Source organism: Delphinapterus leucas, chromosome 11 (genome assembly GCF_059928025.1).
Source record: "Delphinapterus leucas isolate spDelLeu-1000000601 "Yukka" chromosome 11, BTC_Dleu_Yukka2, whole genome shotgun sequence".
Lineage (NCBI taxonomy): Eukaryota > Metazoa > Chordata > Mammalia > Artiodactyla > Monodontidae > Delphinapterus > Delphinapterus leucas.
This window is the reverse complement of record NC_143139.1, coordinates 58,449,433-58,461,497: the sequence shown is the minus strand read 5'-3', so window position 1 is coordinate 58,461,497 and position 12,065 is coordinate 58,449,433.

Here is a 12,065-nt window from a genome sequence, read left to right as displayed (position 1 = left end):
GAATATTATAATAAACAACTTGTAGTTATTTACTCCTCAAACAGGGATTCAAATGTTTTCACAATAAGTTTACATTATTAAATTTTGACAAGATATATGTCAAAACAAGAAGAAAAAAAGCATCAAAACTCCTTAATATTGTCAAGCAATATTGTGAATGACTTGTAAATGGGCAAGAATGATCACTAGGTGTCTTGTCCACAGTGCTCTTCTAGTTCTCCACTTTCCATTGTCTTTTAAGCTATTTGCAGTTTTATAAATTATAAAAATATGTTTGTAATGCAAATTATTATTGTCCATAGAAACATAAATAAATGTTATTGTGTCTGGTGAAGATGCAACTGATCATTGCCTTGTGGATATTGACCACTTTTGTGTCTACTTATAAATTCATTTCAGCATTCTGGATTGCCTAACATGTGTGTTCTTTGAATTCTCCTTTGCATTGGTTTTAACATCATATTGGTTTCCTCACTAATTAATGAGCTAAGTGAATTGTTGACAAGTGTTTATTTTATATTTTTATGAAACACATGCTATTATGTTTTAAAAATTATTTTCTAGTAATATTGTGCCAAAATATATATTTTCTTCCAATCAGTCAAAAATACAATATTTTAGAAAATGATACAGAAAAGACAAGTGGTTCTCAGATATTCACAGAATACTGTATTTTCCCTGTATTTCACAGTCTGAAGCTCAACATACAAATGCACTTTGGGTGAAGAGGGGTTGTTGGTGGAAAGGGGAGACTGAAAGTTAAAGACATTCAAAATCGAACAAAAGTTGCCTCTGATCTTATCATTTCATGAGAGGGTATTTTAGCCGCAAAATTTAAGAAGAGTATAAATTTAAAATAAAAATACCTTTTTAATAAAAATAGTTTATATTTGAGAGTGTTTTTTCCATCAATTGTATTTTTTTCACCTCACTGCACACAGGTGAAAACATTGTCAGAGGTTCCCATTGGGCCAAGGACCAAATTTAGAGAAACTGAGATTTAACAAAATACTTAGATGATTAAGGCTTTCTCTGACTTGCTTAAATTAACTATATGCATATAATTGTATCCGCTGTTTCACACTGCATTGTAATTATCGTTCTCCTCCAGCAGACAGTGAGCTTCAGAAGGTTATTTGTTAGAGACTGCTAGCTGTCAAACAAAATCCCTTTTTCCCATCTTCCTTGGCAATAGCTAGAAACTTGGCTGCCTATCTATATTACATTTCCAGTCTCCCTTGCAATTAGAATTGTCATGTTTGCTAAGTTTTCTCAGATGGGAGGCAAGCAGATATAAAGAGTGCACTTCACTCAAGGTCCCTTAAGAGAATGGGCACGCCTCTTACATAATCTCTCTTTACTTCCCACAGTTACAATCTAGATGTGGTGGCTACCTAACTGTGACAATGTAGTTGGGGATGGTGAAAAAAGGAGAAAAGAAACTGGGTTTCTGAATAACAATGTGGAACAGATCTCTCTGCTATCTTAGAACTGTTACACAAGAGAGAAACAAGCTTCCATCTTCTTTAAGCTTCTTTAACTTAGCTTTCTGCATTATGATAGCCTAGGCTTAGGCTAAATAATAAAAGATGGAACTATATTTTTATTCATTTTAATATCTCAGTAGGCTGGGATGATGATTGGCATATAAATACACAATAAGTGCTTCTCAAATTAATAAATGACTGTTGTCATAACTGCATGAGAAATACATTGGTATGGTCATTTAAGTGGGGTTTTTACTCAATTATAATAATTGTTAGGTAAAGATAATATTTGGTGTAACACTTAGCATTACAAGGCCTTGTTATATATACTAAATAATATAATGCTTATAATCATTCTTTGTTTTGGAAATTATGATGATCATTTACAAATGTGGAAATTGAGGCTAAGAAGTTGTGACTTTCCCAAGGTTTAACAGATATTTATGGTGGATACTGAATTTGAACCCCACTATATTAATATTCATTCAGAGGATAATATTTAAGTAGCATACCATATTTGGGTAAGTGGCCGTTTTAACACAAAGATTTATGTAGAAGTTTGATCAATCCCAATGTATGATTCTCTCAAAGGCTGCACTTTCAGAAACAAGGAAATTATCAAGATAACTTTTACAATCCAATCTGCTCAAAGCTTAATAAATTGATCCACTCTCCTCTTACCTCACCTCCCTCACACAGTCGTTTCAAACCCATCACACAGCACAAAATAAAATTCTTTTGGAAACATTTCTGATCCCTTCTTCACAAAAGTGTGAAGTTTGAGATTGAATACATGAGGGTCAAAAACATATCAACTGACCACATGGAGTTAACTTCTTGATGGATTCTGATTCTATTATTTCTATGACTGAAGCATTCCAAACCATAACTTCTCTGCCCACTTACTCTTTGGACAATGCTATCCTTTTCTCTGAATCATATTTGGAATACTTCATCTAGTTTGTTTCTTAATAACACAAAGCATGGTTCTTTCACTTATTTATAAGGGAAATAAAGAGTAGGGGGCTTCCCTGGTGGCGCAGTGGTTGAGAGTCCGACTGCCGATGCAGGGGACACGGATTCGTGCCCCAGTCCGGGAAGATCCCACATGCCACGGAGCGGCTGGGCCCGTGAGCCATAGCCGCTGAGCCTGCGCGTCCGGAGCCTGTGCTCCGCAACGGGAGAGGCCACAGCAGTGAGAGGCCCGCGTACCGCAATAAAAAAAAAAAAAAAAAGAGTAAATACCCATCACAGTCAAAGACTATCTATTTGGCATGGGTTATACATTATTTCCACAATATTTGGCATGTACTAGGCATTTTTCTTTGTGAGTTTATTCTCTTTCATCTATTGATTACAAATACTTTTTTTTTACTCGCTTGTACACAAGATGATATATCATACCTTGAAGTAAGCTTTCATTATTTTTCCTGTATAATATATTACCTTTATACACTACCTTCATCATTGCAACATGTATTTGCATATTTTAACTCTCCACATGAAAGCTTAGCAATATGATTTTAGCAGTTCCCATTTGAATTGCAATTTCAGCGTGATTCAGGAGGCAGTGAGAGCATCCTCAGCCAGACAGGTACACAATGGCAAAGTATTACTTCCAACACTGTAGAGGCAAGGAGACTTCTAGGTTATTATTGGCTTTAATTATCACTCCCATAAGCTGTAATATTCTTTACTTGTGGTGAAGCAGCACTCTACAGAGTGTGAAATCCTTCCCTGCTTTTGAAAATATCCAAGAAATGAACTGAATCACTTCAAATCTCCTATAACAACTGAACACCCACTGATAAGTATAAGCAAGGGACAAATTTATCATCACCAATAGAAAATAGGCTTCTTGAAAGTGAGATTTGAGACATCTAGCTGGTTGCTTACTACCAGCAGTGATCAGCAAAACCAAATCCACTTTCTTTTTAAACTCAGAGACATTTTATTTCCCCTGATTGGTATTCAAGTCAATAAAAAAGCACAGTCTTTTTTTTTTAATGTTTGTACTTTATTTATTGCTATAAAATTTAAACACTAAAATATCAATATAAATGGTTCTCATAGTTACAACCATTAATTTCCAGTCCTACTCTCATCCACAATGTCTGCTTTTTTTTCCTTCCATCAGATGCTTCCAGTACAAATCAAACCTGAGGATTTGAATAGGCTCCATTTAGTCTCTCTTCTGAAGGCCCAACTCACATAATCCTGATTTCTTTGCCTCTTAAGGTAAGGCTTATATAAACACTCTGCACAAAGACATATGCTATTCAGCCCGAAATCAGTGCATAGTGATTCACTTCCCAGTATTACCTCAGGGTTTCAGCAAGTCCTTTGGCTCTCATACTAAGACCACAGTGAATTTCCTTCTAGCTCCATGCTCTGAATTTCAATCTAAGGGGAAAAGTCTATTAAAGGAAGATAATAGAAAAAAGGAAAGCAACTATATGTAAGTTTTGAGATATTTGTTAGAAACTTCTCATTCTTTATTTTAGCTGTCTAAATAATATGCCAGAATTTTATTATAAACTGAAAGATTCAAAAATATTTTTAAGTTCAGTAAATTTACTTTCAAAATACATTTAACATGGCTGTTTAGCCTAAAAATCATCATTGACAAAGGACATCAGATTTCCTCATTTATATTAATTCTTACTGAAAGAATTGGAAATTTTTCTCCAGCATGGTATTTTCATTTCTAAGTCTAAAAGCTATGATTGACATATTACTATATTAAAAATTCTGTAATTGTTTTTAATGTAGCAGGTAGACAATGATATGGCAAAAACATATGAACACAAGACTGTCATTTACTGATGTTCAATGCTACATTTCTTGTGTGTGCCTACAATTTTTAAATCCTGTAGTTCTTAAAATTATAGGTATGAAAACCACAAGCTAAATCAAATCAGAGAAAAACAATAACTGTGAAATCAGTTTCTTTTGCTTTGACTATCTTGTTTCTACTGATGTTGGAAATGGAAAAAGTTGTAGTGGTTTTATAAATGGTAGAGTAGCCTTGATCTTAGAAACAGGAGATTTTAAAGTTTCTCTTCTTGGAGAAAAATTATTTTATTTTTACCTTCTCATGTGAGTGGACTTTACCGTAGAGCATATTAGCAATCAGAATACTTACAGAAACTCTACACATTTTAATTGCATGGTTATTCATAAAGATGACTTTGATAATCACATATATTTCATACAATTGTCTATTTCCTGTCTTCTCTGTATTTTCAGAAACAACTGTTCTAACATAGTATATGACATAGCTCAGTATTGCATTATAGGTAGTGTATGGATTTCTAGGGATAAAAAAAATGTATGAGGAAAAGATAAATTAAAACATTGCTAAATGACACCAAAGGGAATAATTTTGCTTTAAACAAGTATACCAAGTGAATATGTAGAATATTTCCATAATTTAGACTAACACTTTCCTATTTCTTAGAAAATAATTCAACCATATATTAGATTGAGTAATTTAATATCATGAACATTTCAGAATGGGCAATTCTCTTGCCAGCTTTCTGAGCTGTGTTCTAACAATGGCAGGTACCCCTGTTGCTTACCATATAAGACTAAATATGCAAATATTCTCTGTGTTATGGCACTTTAGGGCACCTGGAGACTTGCCATTTGTGCTATTATGATAAGAGTCAGAAGCCAGTTTCCTCCAAACCATGTTTTTTGAGATAGAGAACATTAGCCAGGAGCAGTCAAAATGACAAGGCAGTAAGTATATGAACAGAATGAACATCCAGCAAAGAAGTTTAAAGGAATACGAATGCAATAAAAACTGGTAAAAACTGCCCAGTGACTTAGGTGGTGGACTATCTTCGAGTTTTAAACACTTTGAAAGAGGGTGTGTGAATTACTGTTCCAATTCCGTGGTACTTTTTGAGAGAAATAGGAATATGACTAGGCTGCATTTGCTCTTGAAATACTTTCAAATCTGGTCTGGCTGAAATAAAAATGGCATGAAAATGTCAGCTGAGCCTTTGAAGATTTAGGTTATGCTGCTCTGAGATTTAGGTGATGGCACATATCAGTAACCTAAGCAATTCATTTCATGCTCTGATTTCATCTTCAAGGGAAACTATTTTAGACGTAACTCATAAGAAGAAGAATTAAGAACCTTCTCCTAATAACCATGCTGTCAAAGACCAATTTAAGTGGAAATGCTTAATTAGGATTTCTAAGGGAAGAAGATTTTAGGGAAACAATTCAAAAATAGAACTCAAGTCCAAATCCACAATGCATTCATTTTAGCTCTTCTTTAGTTCATTCATCCAATACACATTCTGCTATTGTTGTTTGCTTTAGTATAACTGGCACATTTAAACAGACATTATCTTGAACTCTAACCAATTTTGGAGTTGTAGCAAGATGAACTTTTCACTTATTGTTATTACTAATTTATAGCAAAGAAGACTAATAGAAGTGACTAACAACACTGGATGAGGTATTTTACAAAAAAATTATTATTACTTAGGCCACCTTTCACCTTTTGGGTCCCTCACTAGCAAATGAAAATTCCAGGTTCAGAGAATAATGAGAGTTGAAAAATGAGTAGTTCATGGATATGAAGAGTATGTTCCTATCCTGTCACTCAGGCCTCCATGGAACATAGTGGGACAAAATACAGTAATTTTTCGAACAGTACCTATACAGCAAAATAAGAAGGTACCAACATGTTAGAAGAGCTATGTAGAGTTGACATTGAAAATGGCTATTTGGTGTTTGGTATTTGAAAATCTTCAAACTATAATAAGTTAGATTTCTTGTTACTTTTTTTTTAAATATCTTTATTGGAGTATAATTGCTTTAAAATGGTGTATTAGTTTCTGCTTTATAACAAAGTGAATCAGTTATACATATACATATATCGCCATATCTCTTCCCTCTTGCATCTCCCTCCCTCCCACCCTCCCTATCCCACCCCTCTAGATGGTCACAAAGCACCTAGCTGATCTCCCTGTGCTATGTGGCTGCTTCCCCCTAGCTATCGGTTTTACTTTTGGTAGTGTATATATGTCCATGCCACTCTCTCACTTCGTCCCAGCTTACCCTTCCCCCTCCCCATGTCCTCAAGTCCATTCTCTAGTAGCTCTGCATCTTTATTCCTGTCTTGCCCCTAGGTTCTTCGTGAACATTTTTTTTTTTTTAGATTCCATATATATGTGTTAGCATACGGTACTTGTTTTTCTCTTTCTGACTTACTTCACTCTGTATGACAGACTCTAGGTCCATCCACCTCACTACAAATAATTTAATATCGTTTCATTTTATGGCTGAGTAATATTTCATTGTATATATGTGCCACACCTTCTTTATCCGTTCATCTGTCGGTGGACACTTAGGTTGCTTCCATGTCCTGGCTATTGTAAATAGAGCTGCAATGAACATTGTGGTACATGACTCTTTTTGAATTGTGGTTTTCTCAGGGTATATGCCCAGTAGTGGGATTGCTGGGTCATATGGTAGGTCTATTTTTAGTTTTATAAGGAACCTCCATACTGTTCTCCATAGTGGCTGTATCAATTTACATTCCCACCAAGAGTGCAAGAGGGTTACCTTTTCTCCACACCCTCTCCAGCATTTATTCTTTGTAGATTTTTTGATGATGGCCATTCTGACCGGCGTGAGATGATATCCCATTGTAGTTTTGGTTTGCATTTCTCTAATGATTAATGATGTTGAGCATTCTTTCATGTGTTTGTTGGCAATCTGTATATCTTCTTTGAAGAAATGTCTGTTTAGGTCTTCTGCCCATTTTTGGATGGGGCTGTTTGCTTTTGTGATATTGAACTGCATGAGCTGCTTGTATATTTTGGAGATTAATCCTTTGTCAGTTCCTTCATTTGCAAACATTTTCTGCCATTCTGACGGTTGTCTTTTCGTCTTGTTTATAGTTTCCTTTGCTGTGCAAAAGCTTTTGTTTCATTAGGTCCCATTTGTTTATTTTTGTTTTAATTTCCATTACTCTAGACGGGGGTCAAAAAGGATCTTGCTGTCATTTATGTCATAGAGTGTTCTGCTTATGTTTTCCTCTAAGAGTTTTACAGTGTCTCCCTTACATTTAGGTCTTTAATCCATTTTGAGTTTATTTTTGTGTATGGTGTTAGGGAGTGTTCTAATTTCATTCTTTACATGTAGCTGTCCAGTTTTCCCAGCACCACTTATTGAAGAGGCTGTCTTTTCCCATTGTATGTTCTTGCCTCCTTTATCAAAGATAAGGTGACCATATGTGCATGGGTTTATCTCTGGGTTTTCTATCCTGTTCCATTAATCTATATTTCTGTTTTTGTGCCAGTACCTCTCTTGATTACTGTAGCTTTATAGTATAGTCAGAAGTCTGGGAACCTGATTCCTCCAGCTCCTTTTTTCTTTCTCATTGTTGCTTTGGCTATTCGGGGTCTTTTGTGTTTCCATACAGACTGTGAAACTTTTTGTTCTAGTTCTGTGAAAAATGCCATTGGTAGTTTGATAGGGATTGCATTGAATCTGTAGATTGCTTTGGGTAGTATAGTCATTTTCCCAATACTTATTCTTCCAATCCAAGAACATTGTATATCTCTCCACCTATTTGTGTCACCTTTAATTTCTTTCATCAGTGTCTTATAATTTTCTGCATACAGGTCTTTTGTCTCCTTATGTAAGTTTATTCTTGGGTATTTTATTCCTTTTGTTGCCATGGTAAATGGGAGTCTTTCCTTAATTTCTCTTTCAGATTTTTCATCATTAGTGTATAGGAATGCAAGAGATTGCTGTGCATTAATTTTGTATCCTGCTACTTTACCAAATTCTTTGATTAGCTCTACTAGTTTTCTGGTAGCATCTCTAGGATTCTCTATGTATAGTATCATGTCATCTGCAAACAGTGACAGCTTTACTTCTTCTTTTGCCATTTGGTTTCCTTTTATTTCTTTTTCTTCTCTGATTGCTGTGGCTAAGACTTCCAAAACTATGTTGAATAATAGTGTTGAGAGTGGGCAACCTTGTCTTGTTCCTGATCTTAATGGAAATGGTTTCAGTTTTTCACCATTGTGGATGATGTTGGCTGTGGGTTTGTCATATATGGCCTTTATTATCTTGAGGAAAGTTCTCTCTATGCCTACTTTCTGGAGGGTTTTTTTTTTTTATCATAAATGGGTGTTGAATTTTGTCAAAAGCTTTTTCTGCATCTATTGAGATGATCATATGATTTTTCTCCTTCAATTTGTTAATATGGTGTATCACATGGATTGATTTCCGTATATTGAAGAATCCTTGCATTCCTTGGATAAACCCCACTTGATCATGGTGTATTATCCTTTTAATGTGCTGTTGGATTCTGTTTGCTAGTATTTTGTTGAGGATTTTTGCATCTATATTCATCAGTGATATTGGCCTATAGTTTTCTTTCTTTGTGACATATTTGTCTGGTTTTGGTATCAGGGTGATCGTGGCCTTGTAAAATGAGTTTGGGGTTGTTCCTCCCTCTGCTACCTTTTAGAAGAGTTTGAGAAAGATAGGTGTTAGGTCTTCTCTAAATGTTTGATAGAATATGCCTGTGAAGCCATCTATCTGGTCCTGGGCTTTTGTTTGTTGGAAGATTTTAAATCACAGTTTGAATTTCAGTGCTTGTGATTGGTCTGTTCATACTTTCTATTTATTCCTGATTCAGTCTTCGAAGGTTGTGCATTTCTAAGAATTTGTCCATTTCTTCCAAGTTGTCCATTTTATTGGCGTAGTGTTGCTTGTAGTAATCTCTCATAATCCTTTGTTTTTCTGCAGTGTCAGTTTTTACTTCTCCTTTTTCATTTCTAATTTTATTGATTTGAGTCTTGTCCCTTTTTTTCTTGATGAGTCTGGCTAATGGTTTATCAATTTTGTTTATCTTCTCAAAGAACCAGCTTTTAGTTTTATTGATCTTTCCTATCATTTCTTCATTTCTTTTTCATTTACTTCTGATCTGATCTCTATGATTTCTTTCCTTCTGCTAACTTTGGGGGTTTTCTTTGTTGTTCTACTTACTTTAGGTGTAAGATTATGTTGTTTATTTGAGATGATTCTTGTTTTTTAACGTAGGATTGTATTGCTATAAACTTCCCTCTTGGAACTGCTTTTGTTGCATCCCATAGGTTTTGGGTCGTCATATTTTCATTGTCATTTGTTTCCAGGTATTTTTTGATTTCCTCAGTGATCTCTTGGTTATTAAGTAGTGTAATATTTAGCCTCCATGTGTTTGTATTTTTTACAGATTTTTTCCTGTAATTGATATCTAGTCTCATAGTGTTGTGGTCGGAAAAGATACTTGATATGATTTCAATTTTCTTAAATTTACCAAGGCTGGATTTGTGACCCAAGATATGATCTATCCTGGAGAATGTTCCATGAGCACTTGAGAAGAAAGTGTAATATGCTGTTTTCAGATGGAATGTCCTATAAATATCAATTAAATCTATCCAGTTTATTGTGTTTTTTTGTTTTTTTTTTTTGGTGGTACACGGGCCTCTCACTGTTGTGGCCTCTCCCGTTGTGGCACACAGGCTCTGGACGTGCAGGCTCAGCAGCCATGGCTCACGGGCCCAGCCACTCTGCAGTATGTGGGATCTTCCCAGACCGGGGCACGAACCCGTGTCCCCTGCACTGGCAGGCGGACTCTCAACCACTGCGCCACCAGGGAAGCTCCCTATTGTGTTATTTAAAGCTTGTGTTTCCTTATTAATTTTCTGTCTGAATGATCTGTCCTTTGGTGTAAGTGAGGTGTTAAAGTCTCCCACTATTACTGTGTTAATGTCGATTTCCTCTCTTATAGCTGTTAGCATTTGCCTAAGTGTGGAGGTGCTCCTATGTTGGGTGCATATACATTTATAATTGTTGTATCTTCTTCTTGGATTGATCCCTTGATCATTATGTATTGTCCTTCTTTGTCTCTTGTAGTAGTCTTTGTTTTAAAGTCTATTTTGTCTGATATGAGAATTGCTACTCCAGCTTTCTTTTGATTTCCATTTGCATGGAATATCATTTTCCATTGCCTCACTTTCAGTCTGTATGTATCCCTAGGTCTGAAGTGGGTCTCTTGTAGACAGTATATATATGGGTCTTGTTTTTATATGCTTTACCAGTCTTTGTCTTTTGGTTGGAGCATTTAATCCATTTACATTTAAGGTAATTATCGATATGTATTTCCTATTACAATTTTCTTAATTGTTTTGTGTTTTTTATTGTAGGTCTTTACCTTCTCTTGTGTTTCCTGCCTAGAGAAGTTCCTTTAGCATTTGTTGTAAAGCTAGTTTGGTGTTGCTGTATTCTCTTAGCTTTTGCTTGTCTGTAAAGGTTTTATTTTCTCTGTGAAATCTGAATGAGATCCTTGCTGGGTAGAGGAATCTTGGGTGTAGGCTCTTCCCTTTCATCACTTTAAATATGTCCTGCCACTCCCATCTAGCTTGCAGAGTTTCTGCTGAAAGATCAGCTGTTAACCTTATGGGGATTCATTTGTATGTTATTTGTTGTTTTCCCCTTGCTGCTCTTATTATTTTTTCTTTGTATTTAATTTTTGGTAGTTTGATTAATATGTGTTTTGGCATGTTTCTCCTTGGATTTATCCTGTATTGGACTCTCTCTGCTTCCTGGATTTGATTAACTATTTCCTTTCCCATATGAGGGAAGTTTTCAACTATAATCTCTTCAAATATTTTCTCAGCCCCCCTTTCTTTTTCTCTTTTTCTTCTGGGAAACTTATAATTTGAATGTTGATGTGTTTAATGTTGTCTCAGAGGTCTCTGAGAATGTCTTCAATTCTTTCATTCTTTTTTCTTTATTCTGCTGTGTGGTAGTTATTTCCACTATTTTATTTTCCAGGTCACTAATCCGTTCTTCTGCCTCAGTTATTCTGCTATTGATCCCTTCTAGAGAATTCTTAATTTCATTTATTGTGCTGTTCATCACTGTTTGTTTGCCCCTTAGTCCTTCTAGGTCCTTGTTAAACGTTTCTTTTATTTTCTCCATTCTATTTCCAAGATTTTGGATCATGTTTACTATCATTATTCTGGATTGTTTTTCAGGTAGACTGTGTATTTACTCTTCATTTGTTTGGTCTAGTGGGTTTTTGCCTTGCTCCTTCATCTGCTGTGTGTTTCTCTGTCTTCTCATTTTGCTTAACTTACTGTGTTTGGCGTCTCCTTTTTGCAGGCTGCAGGATCGTAGTTCCCGTTGTTTTTGGTGTCTGCCCCCAGTGGCTAATGTTGTTTCAGTGGATTGTGTAGGCTTCCTGGTGGAGGGGACTAGTTCCTGTATTCTGGTGGATGAGCCTGGATCTTGTCTTTCTGGTTGGCAGGTCCACATCTGATGGTGTGTTTTGGGGTGTCTGTGACCTTATTATGATTTTAAGCAGCCTCTCTGCTAATGGGTGGCGCTGTGTTCCTGTCTTGCTAGTTGTCTGGCATATGGTGTCCAGCACTCTAGCTTCCTGGTTGTTGAGTGAAGCTGGGTTTTGGCATTGAGATGGAGATCTCTGAGAGATTTTCGCCATTTGATATTACATGGAGCTGGGAGGTCTCTGGTGGACCAATGTCCTGAACT